The following is a 12,968-nucleotide window of genomic DNA, read 5'->3' as shown; positions in this document are numbered from 1 at the left end:
TACCTTAGTGCAAATTCATCTCGGGACTGAGGATGACTTACTTTCTCTTCACTTTTATGGGTTGTGAGGTCAACGGGGTCAATGTGGGAAGCACATATTCTTCCATAGATTGAGCAAATGATGGTATACTAGGTGGGTGAGTAGATGGTTTGGAGGTGGTCCACTCCTTATGGGAAAATATTGAGTGTTTTACATCTATAACTACTTAAAGATAGCAGGGTAGGTCACTTCAGTACAGGGTGTTTTCCTATATTGGCTAAGACACAGAATATAAAAACAGGTAGGTTATGCCTGGACTGTAAAAACACCTTTTAATCTATAGTTCGCATACTCCATACAGATCTGGTCACGACATTACAGGAAAGGTGTGATTGCACTTGAGAAGGGGCAAAGGAGATTTACAAAGCTGTTTCCAGAACTAAAAAATTGTAGCAAAAAGAAAAGATTGAAGAGGTTTAAATTAAAATTAATCTCAGGTTATATTATTGGTTTGGACTTATTTGTGAAAAATTATGGAGACATTATTTGCTGTCACTGAAAGGATATTAGAAACAAAATTGAGAATGCTCAAAAACAATATATTAAATGAAGTGTATTCAGCAGAAGGAGACAACATTCATCCATCAAGGTGGGCTTGAGTCAAAACCAGGTTTGGCTGTTGAAAGACCAGTGGACTTGTTCTATGGTCTCCACAAAAGGACTAATATAACAGGCTCTGTTCTCTGTGAGGTACTGCTCAAGCTGAACACAGTAAGACAGATAAACCATCTGTCTTTGTCTACATTGACCTGTGCTGGTCACGGTGCCCATTTATAGTACACACTGAGGATGACACAGACCAATGATATTTTGTGAAGTTTATTTGAAAGTGCATGCCAATAACAAAAAGTTTTCTTAAATTATCATCCATTCAGTAAGGGATCAAACAGAAACCCTTAAAAATGAAGAAACATTTTCGAGTCATTTTGTTTTATAATATTCCTTGGATAGAAAGATTCTGGAGAAGGACAAGAATTGCCCTTCTGGACAAGGGGTTATTCTTTTGGAACATGGGAGGCTGAGGGCAGTTTTAATTGAGATGTATGAAATGTGAGGGTCCCAGATAGAGATATAGGAAGTAACTATTTCTGTTAGCAAACAGGACAAAAACAGAAGGCATAGACTAAAAGTAATTGGTAGAAAGATTAGAGGGATGGTGATAAAATGCTTTCTCACCCATAGAGTGGTAAGATTCTGGCATTCATTGCCTGAAAGGGCAGTGGAAGCTTAGTACTTGAAAATGCACTTGAAGAGCTAGCTATGATCTGCAGGGCTACAGACCAAGTGCTGGAAGGTGGGATTAAATTAGATAGCTCTCTTTCAGCTGGCACAGAGACAATAGGCCAAACACCCTCCTTCTGTAATGTAAAGTTCCTATGATTCTATGAGAATAAATAAACCACGCAACTCACACTTTAGCTGCTGGAATGCTGAAAGAGGTAGTTAAATTACTCCACATCTGAACATTTATGGTTGAAGTCCCTTGTTATTCATGAAAATGATAATATTTCATTCCAGACCTTTGCTCCCACATGGATGGCATTAATAGAACCCTGTAGGTGCAGAAAGGCTGGAACTTAGAAGAAGCTGATGGCTAGTTCTCATTTTCTGCTTTGATGAATCAATGTGGAACTGAAAGAACTCAGAGCTGTGCTTGAATGGAACATTTGCAACCTGCCTAATGCAGCAATGAAATGCTGACTGATGTGAATATTGTCACTGCAGGGATTGGGTACATGAATGGTCTACACTGCTGTCACCTGCATAGCCACAGACAAGGCAATGCCCCTGGTGAAAAGAGATGGCAAGATAGATTTCAGCAGCTGGCATAACTCTGTCCTGATGCCAGTTTAAAAAAAACACAGCCTTCTGTTCTTTTCCTGCAGTACCACTGTGACTGCAACTCAAAAAGTACCTCATTAACTGTAAGGCAGTTTGGACATCCTGACATCTATGAAAGCTGGGATATAATTCCCAGTGTATTTGTTTTCCTGTCACTACCTATAGAATAAAGTTAGACAGATTCTGGGCAGTAAAGTGATGCAGTGAGTATAGTTGCTGCCTCATAGCACCAGTGACCTGGGTTCAATCCTGATCTCTAGCACTATCTTTATGAAGTTTGCGCATTCTCCCTGTGACCTTACGGGTTTTGTCCTGGTGCTCCACTTTCCTCCAACATCCCAAAGATGTGCAGGTTGACAAGTTAATTGGCCACAGAAAATTGCCCCTAGTGCACTGGTGAGTGGTACAATCTGGGAATAGTAGATGAGAACGTGGAGAGAATAAAATGTGATTAGCGTATGACTTGTGGGCTGAAGGCTCTGCTTCTGTGCAGTGTGACTCTCTAACTGTATGAAATCTTTGTAACCGTAGTGGATAAGAGTGCTGCCTGTGTTCTGCACTCTCTTGTCTTCCACCTATTCCTCCTCTGTATGCTTATTTTCCTCCTTGAACCACAGAATCAAGAAAATCACTTGAGAGAACTCCGTTATTTCACTGCCTAGATCCTCTTTTAAATTCTCAGCAATTTTCACAAAGAGCCATAATTTGCTGTCAAAATAAATGTGATTCTAATGGTGCTCACTATTATTTATGCATAAATGCTGTAGCAACTTCAGGCAAGGGCAAAATGCAAATGTTGCTCTTGGAGTTGGGTCACTTTGCCTTCGGTGTTTGAGGACAACATCTTCCTGACTCCCTCACTGTTGAAATGATTGAATGGTATGACATTGCTGTCCTTGTGCTGCAAGTACAATCTAAACTCACCACAGGAAGTTAAATATTCCCAATTTCCACACTCTCTGTACAATGTGTTATATGCTAATTACTGCCTAACCCGAACATGAGCCATTATAATTGGAGTCTGATTCCTTCAGGTTTTAATTACATTCGAACATTTTAAAACATAGCATTTTATTTTCACTATTTCCTCTGTCCCCACTCCCCCCCCCACCTTAATCTAATGTATCTTTCACTCTTGTTTCTCTTTCCATAGCTAACTTGAGTTCCCCAATTTGCTTCCTTTTCAATCAGAGTATTTCTAGTTTCACAATTCTTCAATCGATGAGTTAAGGAGGTAGTCTTATTCTAGATGCCCAAGGTTCCAGATGCCCAGCCTCCTCTGCTCCAACATTTTCAGTATTAACTTGCAATGTAAAATATCACAGCAAAGACAAGTCCCTCTCATGACTGGCACCTCAAGCATGCGTGCTTAGCCCACTGCTCTACTCTCTCTATACTCATGACTGCGAGGACATCTTCAAGAGGCGGTGCCTCAAGAAGGTGGCATCCATCATTAAGGACCCTCACCAGCTGGGACATGCCCTCTACACGTTATTACTATCGGGGAGGAGGTAAAGGAGCCTGAAGTCCCACACTCAACATTTCAGGAACAGCTTCTTCCCCTCTTCCCATCAGATTTCTGAACAGTCCATGAACCCATGAACACTACCTGTGACTTACAATAATTTTTATGTCTTGCACTGTACTGCTGCTGGAAGAAAAACAAATTTCACGACATATATCAGTGATAATAAACCTGATTCTGATTCTGACTTATTGTCCTTCTGCAGCAAGTTTTGATTCAATGTGTTTAGATACCACTGGTTAAGACAGAAGAAGTTTCTGGCTAAATCAATGCTGCAAAATTATACTCCTGTGCGATTCTTCAACCCTGTGGAAACCCCATACATGTTCAGCACTGTCGCTGTTATAGTGGTAGTGATTTACATGGTAAGTAAATGAATGAAAATACATGGTAATTTCAGAGAATACTTGCTTTGTTTCAATATAATGGAGTCCTTCAGACAGACAAAATCAGGGTCATTGTAATGTCACATGAAGGATAGAGTGGTGGCTATTTTTAGGGGTGACTGTACAGCCTAGGGCTTTGCTACCCTATTTTATTTGCCACAGAGCCTAAAAATAAAGTGAATTTTGTTACATAAGTAACTCATTAACAGGCACTTTTTGATTCAACTGTTGGTTTTCTCAGCCCTGCCTAAAATTGGCAACCAGAATCAAAAATGTCAAAACAATCACGTGGCTAATGGCAGTTGTGGTCATTTATGGACAAACGGTAGGATAAATGTAGGTGAAGAGCTGATGTGCAGTTAGAAGACCCTTTCCATTAGCCTTGCAGACATTGTATCTCATCCTCGGGACCATTAGCTGAAAAACCTCTGGATCTTCTGGAGCAGTTCCTACAGTTTGAAAGGTGTCAAATGTAATTTCACTGTTTAAAATAAGAGGAAGAGAAAAAATAGGGAATTACAAACCAACAAGCCTAACGCTAGTGTTGGGGAAAAAGCTGGAATATATTATAAAAGATGCTACAGTAGAACACTTGGAAAGCATTCATGGGATTGGATAAAGTCACAGGTAGGCAGGGTGGTGAAGAAGGCATTTGGCATGCTAGTCTTCATCAAAGCATTGAGTATAGGAGTTGGGATGTTATGTTGCACTTGTACATAATACTGGAATACTGTGTGCAGTTTTAGTTACCCTGATAAGGGAACACTACAATGGACATTGTTTTTGTTCTCATTGTGTTCTTTCTTGTATAATTTTGTATAATTTATTTTGTTAATTTATGTTTCTCTTGTAAATGTTGTGCAATTGATGCTATGTACTTGTGATGTTGCTGCAAGTAAGTTTTTCATTTTATCTGTGCATACATGTACTTGTACATATGACAATAAACTCGATTTTGACTTTGATCTAGAAAAGTATCATTAAACTAGAAAGAATGCAAAGAAGATTTATGAGAATGTTGCCAGGACTCAAGGGCCTGAGTTATAGGGAGAGGTTGGGCAGGCTAGGACTTTATTCCTAGGAAACCGAGGGGCGACTTTATAGAGGTGTATAAAATCATGAGGGGCGCAGGAAGGGTGAATGCATACAGTCATGTTCCCAGGGAAAGGTAATCAAAAACCAGAGAGCATAGGTTTAAGATAAGAGTGGAAAGACTTAAAAGGGATGTGAGGGACTACTTCTTCATGTAAAGGGTGGTGCATATATGGAACAAGCTGCCAGATAAAATGGCTGAAGCAGGTACAATAACAACATTTGAAAGACATTTGGACAGGTACATTGGAGAGAAAAGGCTTTGAGGGAATTGGGCCAAAGGCTGAAAAATGGGACAAGCTGAGGTGGGCAACTTGGTTGGCATGGGCAAGTTGGGCTGAAGGGTCTGTCTCCATACTCTATTACTCTATGATAAGATATTTATTTATTGGTCACATGTACGTCGAAACACACAGTGAAATGCATATTTTTGTGTTACTGAGAATGTGCTGGGGGATTTGGTGTACTTAGACATTTAGAATATACACTTAGAACATCTTGATAAAGTCCCACATAAGAGGGTAATGTACAAAACCCTTTCATTGACCCTCAATCCTCCGGAATCTCTTCTACTTCAGTGTTCCCCACCCCCTAACCTTGCACTGCACTCTTTCTCTCTAGCACCCTGTTGCTTGGCCTTATCTTTTCCTGCACCAGGATGTACTCCTCTTTTTCCTCTGTCCTTCTGTTTTCCACCAATGTCTCCCCAACTGCAGGCATCATCACTTGCAAATGCACTCAATCAGAGACTGAGTCTCAAGTCATTGTTGACTCATTCATCTGAGAATAGAAGCCTTATACTTAATATCCACAAAATGAAGGTCCTCTACCAATTGCTCCCCACTGTACAACAATAAATACCCCTAGTTACAAAGTTAGGGAAGAGTGATGTCACTGTGGGACTTGAAAATAAGAATGAGAATTTTAAAACCTGGGATTGTTTAAATGAAAGCCAACTTAGGTCAGCAAGCTTGAGAGTTTGGGATAAGGAGAACTTTGAGAAAATTAAAGAAAGGAGAGCAGAATAACAGCGTGAAATGCTGCAAACACTCACCAGGTTAGGTAGGATATGTGGAAAGAAAAACCAAGTTAATGTTTCAGGTCAGAGACCTTTCAGCAGAACTGCATAGAGGGAGGAACTTGACATATTCCTTCAACAACATTTTCTCTTAGTGCACATACTTCGTTAGTTTTTTTTAGATGAATATTAATTTTATCAAGGGGAACAGAGTGAATTTTAACACTTGTTTGATAAATATTTAAGTGATCTCCACTTAATATTTTGCTCTATTCATGTTCAGTCTGTTCCATTGTTAGTTTGGACAAACTCTGCAAGATCAGACTAAATGTTGTTATGATCAAGAGACTGAAAAGGTATTGTCTTACTTGACTCTGTAATTGTTCCAGATTTTGTGGGTTGGAGTTTCCTTTATAAAGGAAATATTATCAGGAACATTCAAGGTCAGGAGGATGTTTGTGGAGTATTGTTATTTGCCAAGTTGTCCACCATATGGCTGGGCTGCAGAGATTTGATCTGATCCATTAGTAGTGGGCTCTCTTAGCTCTATAATATTCTGTTTCTACTTTTTTGCATATAAGCAAGTCAACTCTTTGTTTTTGTGCACATCTGATTTCATTCCTGGCATTTCATATTACACCCTGGCTTGATGGTCATGGCAAACTAAGAAATACATTGAGCCACAAGACTGCAGATTGTAATTGAATTTTACTCTGTTGCTACTTTTGCAACTGTTCATCCAAAACATCTCATGGATGCCAGTTCTGAGTTGATACACAATATGATTGAGGGCTTCTGTATAACAGCATCGTTGTAATATGCCTTACCATTTTTATCAAGGACAGATGTAATTCGAAGGGGTAGATTGATGAGACAAGTTTATAAGGTTTTTTCCTTCATGTTGTTTTCTCTTACTAACTACTGTCCACTCAGTATAGAAATTAAGCCTCTCAAAACTCAGCCAACTCATTTGGTGGCAGCATTTCTTTGTAGCTAGGCCACGATCATTGAAGTCCTTCAACCAGAGTAAGTTCTCTGCCATTGGTGCCCTCAGTGCTTTGTCAACATGGAGGAAGACTAGTTTATCAGCGTAGCTTGGTAATCAGTAGGAGGTTACCCTGACCATGTCTGCCCCGATGTCATTTAACTTCATGAGTTCAAAATCAATTCTGAGGACTTCTAGAGTCGCTCCCTACCAGTGGTAATTCAGTCTGTCATCACCTCTAGTAAGTCTGTCCTGCTGGTGGGTCTGGACATACCCAGAGATGGTGATGGAAGAATCTGGGATTCTGATAGGTAATTATACCTGTTCAGATAGTGATACCTGATACCTGATACCTAGCTGCAATCTGATAGGTATTGGTCTGTGAAAATGATTACTTCAGGCTATTGGTTGATAGGTCTCTTTCAACTTTGAATAAGTTCCCAGATGTCAGGGCACACCAGACGGAGTATGCCTTTGTTATGTCTGAATCACACACCACATAGTTTTATGGGAATTTGCAGCATTTGAAAGCTTGCCAGGTGATCTTAAAGATAATTAAGAGTCAACCATGTAATGACATATGAGTATATGAAATGGAAGCATGAGTAGTTCATTCAGTCTCTCCAGTCCGCTTCACCATTCAATAAGGTCTTTTACCTGAACTCCATCTTCCCCCAATATCACCAAATCTCTTGATACACTTAGTGTCTGTTTCAAAACACTAAATATTATAGCCCACAGTTATGTAGGAGTTCAATGATTCACATCCCTTGAAATGAAGCTATCTCTCCATTCTCAGCCCTTCTTGACTGACCCTTTATTATGTGATTTATGACCAATGCGTCAAAACTCTCAGTCAGATGGAATATTCTCCCATCACTTTCCATGTCAGGCCTTGCAAGAATATTATCTTCTTCAATAAGACCACTTTTCAATCTTCTAATCATGTTTAAGTATAGGCCTGGTGTAATCAAACTTTCCTCTGAGGACAAGCCTTCCATCCCTGGAATAAGCTGAAATGACCTATGTTGCACTCCAAGTAAAGCAAATATATCCTTTCTTAAATAAGAGACCAGAACTGTGTACTGTGCTACAGGTGTGGCCTCACAAAAATGCTTCATAATTGCTGTAATACTTGTTTCCTCAAAATCCAATCTCTTTATAACAAAAGCTAACGTATCATTTGCCTTTCTAGTTGCTTGCTTTACCTGCAAGTTAACTTGTATACACAAATGCCCATCACTATCTGAACAGGTATAATTTTCCACTCTCCCGCCATTTAAAAAAATCTGTTTTCTATTTTTCCTCCTAAGGTGGACAAATTCACATTCCTCCAGATTATTTTCCAGTTGCCAGGTTCTTGCCTACGTACTTAACTTGTCTGTATTTCTTTGCAGCCTCCTTTCATCCTCCTTACAGCATGATTTCCTATTTAGTTTTGTACCATCAGTAAACCCAGATACAAAATACACTGTCCTTTCATCTGTTATTGATACAGACAGTAAATGGCTGATCCTTGAGGCACTCCATTAATGACAGTCTGCCAACCTGGCAATGACCCAGTTATTCCTACTTTCTTTTCTCTCCAGTCTTGGCCTGTTAAAGAATCCTCAGTCCATGCTGGTATATTATCCCTAATCCCATGAGCCTTAATTTTGTGCAATAACTGATTGTGTGGTGCTTACCAAATGCTTTCTGAAAACCTAAAATATACACTCATGTTTCTCTTTTCTTATCTTGGAGGATATAGACTCGAAAATATTCCAACAGATTTACCAAACTCAGTGTATTTGACAGAATCACTTTACTTCTGTCCAGTCACATTATGAATTTGTACCCTGTTGCCATGTTGCAACTTTTGGTAAATTGATAAATTGGTTCATTATTGTTACATGTACCGAGGTACAGTGAAAAACTTGCCTTGCACATCGTCCATACAGATCAATACATTACAACGGTGCATTGAGGTAGTACAAAGTAAAAACAATAACAGAATGCAGAATAAAGTGTTACAGTGCAGAGAAAGTGAGGCGCAGGTGGGCATTAAGGTGCAAGTTCACAACAAGGTAGATTGTGAGGTCCAGAGTAATATTGTTAGTAATTCTTAGAGATATAGAATTTAGATTTGAAAGAATGACTGTAATGTAAGTAATGAGCAGATCTGCAGAGAGTAGCTTACCACAAGCCGCCATGCTCCGGATGTCTGGCTGTCATTTCCTGCTTTTAGCCACCTCCTTTCTTGCTTAGTGAGGTTAATTTTGCCAATTCTAAATTGACAGGGACCATTCTAAAATCTGGAGAATTCTGGAAGATTAAATCCAATGCATTGTCTATCCATGGAGATCTTCTTTTAAATCCCCAGGGTGTTGGTTTCCAGATACAGAGGATTTCTTAGATTTTAGTCCCATTAATTTCTCCAGTATCATCATTTTGCTGATACACATTTATTTAAGTGCTTCATTCTCACTTGGCTCTTGTTCCCTATTATTTTCAAAAAAAAATTTTTTTTGAGTCTCCTTGCTGTTAAACATCTCCGTATTTTGTTCTTCCCTTTAATATTTTCTGCTTGATGAACTTCGACACGACTACTTTGAGTCGGTAGACTGGTCCATGCTCAAAGACTCAGCAGCCAGCCGAGATGAGTATGTCACCGCCATCACAGACTTTACCAGCAAGTGTGTTGAGGACTGTGTACCAAAGAGGACGATCCAGGTGTTCCCAAACCGGAACCCATGGATGAACCAGGAGGTCCACTCCTTACTGAAGTCCAGGACTGCAATGTTCAAATTAGGTGACCCTGACCTATACACAAAATTGAGATACAACCTCCATAAAGTTATCAGAGGTGCCAAGCGACAATACTAGTCTAAAATCGGAGTGAGAGGGAGCAGAGTGGTTGGGCTTTGGTTCAACGGGCTTCAGCGAGACCGGGTAAGAGGCGAGATTTATAGATCGGGTGTAAGTCACTGGTTTATTTATCTCAGTAGTATAATATTGGACAGTGCCATAGCAGTATGCATCTTGGATTTGTCTTATGTTTGGAGTGCCAGATGTGGGGACCCTGGGAGACGCGGCTCCTCAAGGAACGTGTTGAGAGTCTGGAGCAGCTGCTTGATGACCTTCGGCTGATTAGGGAGAGTGAGCAGGAAATAGACAGAAGTTATAAAGAGTTTGTAGAGAGTACCTCTGTGGTGGTCTCCCTCAAAAATCGGTATCTCATTTTAGACTCTGTTGGAAAGGATGACCCGACAGAGGAAGACCACAGCAACTGGGGCTTTGGCACTGTGCCTGGTGCTGTGGTCCAGTGGGGAAGGAGTAATGCAGTAGTTATTGGGGATTCTATAGTGAGGGGAACAGATAAGAGATTCTGTGAACCCGACAATGAATCCCGGATGGTGTGTTGCCTCCTTGGTGCCAGGGTACGGGATGTCACAGACCGGGTCCAGAATATTCTGAGGGGAGAGGGTGATCAGCCATAAGTCTTGGTACATGTAGGTACCAATGACATAGGTAGAAAAAGAGAAGAGGTCCTGAAGGAGGAATACAAGGAGTTAGGAAGGAAGTTGAGAAGTAGAACGTCTAAGGTGGTAATTTCAGGATTAGTACCTGTGCCACGTGCTAATGGAAGTAAGAATAGTAAGATCTGGCAGATGAATGCGTGGCTGAGTGACTGGTGCAGGGGGCAGGCCTTCAAATTTCTGGATCATTGGGACCTTTTTTGGGGGAGGCATGACCTATTCACTAAGGATGGGTTACACCTAAACTCCAAGGGGTCCAATATCCTGGCGGGAATATTTAATTTAGCTGTTGGGGAGGGTTTAAACTAATCTGGCAGGGGGATGGAAACCAGGATGTTAGGATACAAGATGTTAGGGTAGAGGAGGAGGTTTATAGAAACAAGTCCAAGATAGTGTGCAGTGAGGACGGTAAGAAGGACAGGCAGGTGAAAAGTCAGGATAATTTGCTGAACAATAGAAGTACAACAAAATCAGTAGCAGGTACTGGCCTAAATGTACTATATTTAAATGCATGTAGCATTAGGAATAAAGTGGATGACCTAGTGGCACAACTACAGATTAATAAATACGACATTGTGGCTATCACCGAGTCATGGCTTTATGATGGATGTGATTGGGAACTAAATATCCAGGGCTACACAGTGTATAGGAAGGATAGGCGGGTAGGCAGAGGGGTGGTGTGGCCCTGATGGTTAGTAATAATATAAAATCAATAGAAAGGAAGGACATTGGGTCAGAAGAAATAGAATCCTTATGGGTGGAACTAAGAAATAGCAAGGGTAAAAGGACAATAATAGCAGTTATATATAGGCCCCCTAATAGCAGTCAGGATGTGGACTATAAATTGCAGTTAGAAATAGATAAAACGTGTCAGAGTGACAACGTTAAGATAATTATGGGGGATTTTAACATGAAGGTGGATTGGGAAATCCAGCAAGGAAGTAGATCTCAGGAGAGTGAGTTTGTGGAATGTCTACAGGACGGCTTTTTGGAGCAACTTGTTGATGAGCCCACCAGGGGATCGGCTGTTTTGGATTGGGTGCTGTGTAATGGACCGGAGGTGATTATGGAACTAAAGGTAAAAGAACCATTAGGAACTAGTGTTCACAATATGATTGAGTTCAGTTTCAAATTTGAGAAGGAGAAGCTGATAACTGGTGTATCGATATTTCAGTGGAACAAATGAAATTACAGTGGCATGAGAGAGGAACTGGCCCAAATTGATTAGAAGAGTAAGCTAGCTGGAGGGACGGCAGAGCAGAAATGGATAGAATTTCTACAAGAAATAAGGAAAATGCAGGATAGATATATTCCAAGAGAAAAGGTTTTGAATGGAAAAAAGGCACAAATGTGGATAACGAGAGAGGTTAAGGCTAAAATAAAAGCAACAAAGGGAGGGCATACAAGGAAGCAAGAATTAGTGGAAAAACAGAAGACTGGGAAACTTTTAAAAACCTGCAGAAAGAAACTAAGAAGGTCATTAGGAAAGAAAAGATGAATTATGAAAGGAAGTTGGCAGACAACATTCGAAAGGATACTAAGAGTTTTTTAAATATATGAAGAGTAATAGAGAGACACAGATTGATATAGGACAATCAATAACGGTGCGGGAGAGATTATAATGGATGATAAAGGGATGGCAGAGGAACTAAATGAGTATTTTGCATCGGTCTCACTGTGGAGGACATCAGCAATATACGGATAGTTCAGGGATCTCAAGGGATGGAACTGAGTTCAGTTAAGATTACTAGAGAGAAGGTGCTAGGGAAGCTAAATGGACTAAAACCAGATAAGTCTCCCAGACCAGATGAGGTGCATCCCCGGGTACTGAAGGAGGTGGATTTAGAGATTGCGGAAGCACTGGTGATAATTTTCCAGGAATCGATAGACTCCGGCATGGTTCTGGAGGACTAGAGAGTCGCAAGTGTAGTTCCACTGTATAAGAAAGATGGGAGGCAGCATAAAGGAAATTACAGACCTATTAGTCTGACATCGGTGGTGGGAAAGTTATTAGAATCGATCCTCAAGGATGAGGTTATGGAATACCTAGAGGTGCAAGGCAAGATAGGTCCAAGCCAGCATGGTTTTGTGAAGGGAAGATCCCGCTGACCAACCTATTGGAGTTTTTTTGAGGAAATCTCATGTAGGGTGGATAAGGAGAGGTTGTAGATGTTGTGTATTTAGGACTTTTCAAAAGGCCTTCGACAAGGTGCCGCACAAGAGGCTGATTAATAAGATGAGAGGTCATGGAATTACAGGTAGGATAATAGAATGGGTGGAGCATTGGCTGGTTGTCAGAAAGCAAAGGGTGGAAATAAAAGGATCCTGTTCTAGTTGGCCACTCGTTACTAGTGGTGTTCCGCAGGGTTGGTGTTGGGGGCCCGCTTCTTTTTACTTTGTACATTAACGATTTGGATGATGGAGTAAATGGTTTTGTGGCTAAGTTTGCAGACGACACCAAGATAGGTGGAGGAGTAGGGAGTATTGAGGAGACAGGAAGGTTGCAGAGAGACCTAGATAGTTTAGGAGAATGGGCAAGAAAATGGCAGATGAGATTCAATGC

The sequence above is a fragment of the Pristis pectinata genome, chromosome 3 (genome assembly GCF_009764475.1).
Source record: "Pristis pectinata isolate sPriPec2 chromosome 3, sPriPec2.1.pri, whole genome shotgun sequence".
NCBI classification, from domain to species: Eukaryota; Metazoa; Chordata; class Chondrichthyes; order Rhinopristiformes; family Pristidae; genus Pristis; species Pristis pectinata.
This window is presented reverse-complemented; position numbering follows the sequence as displayed.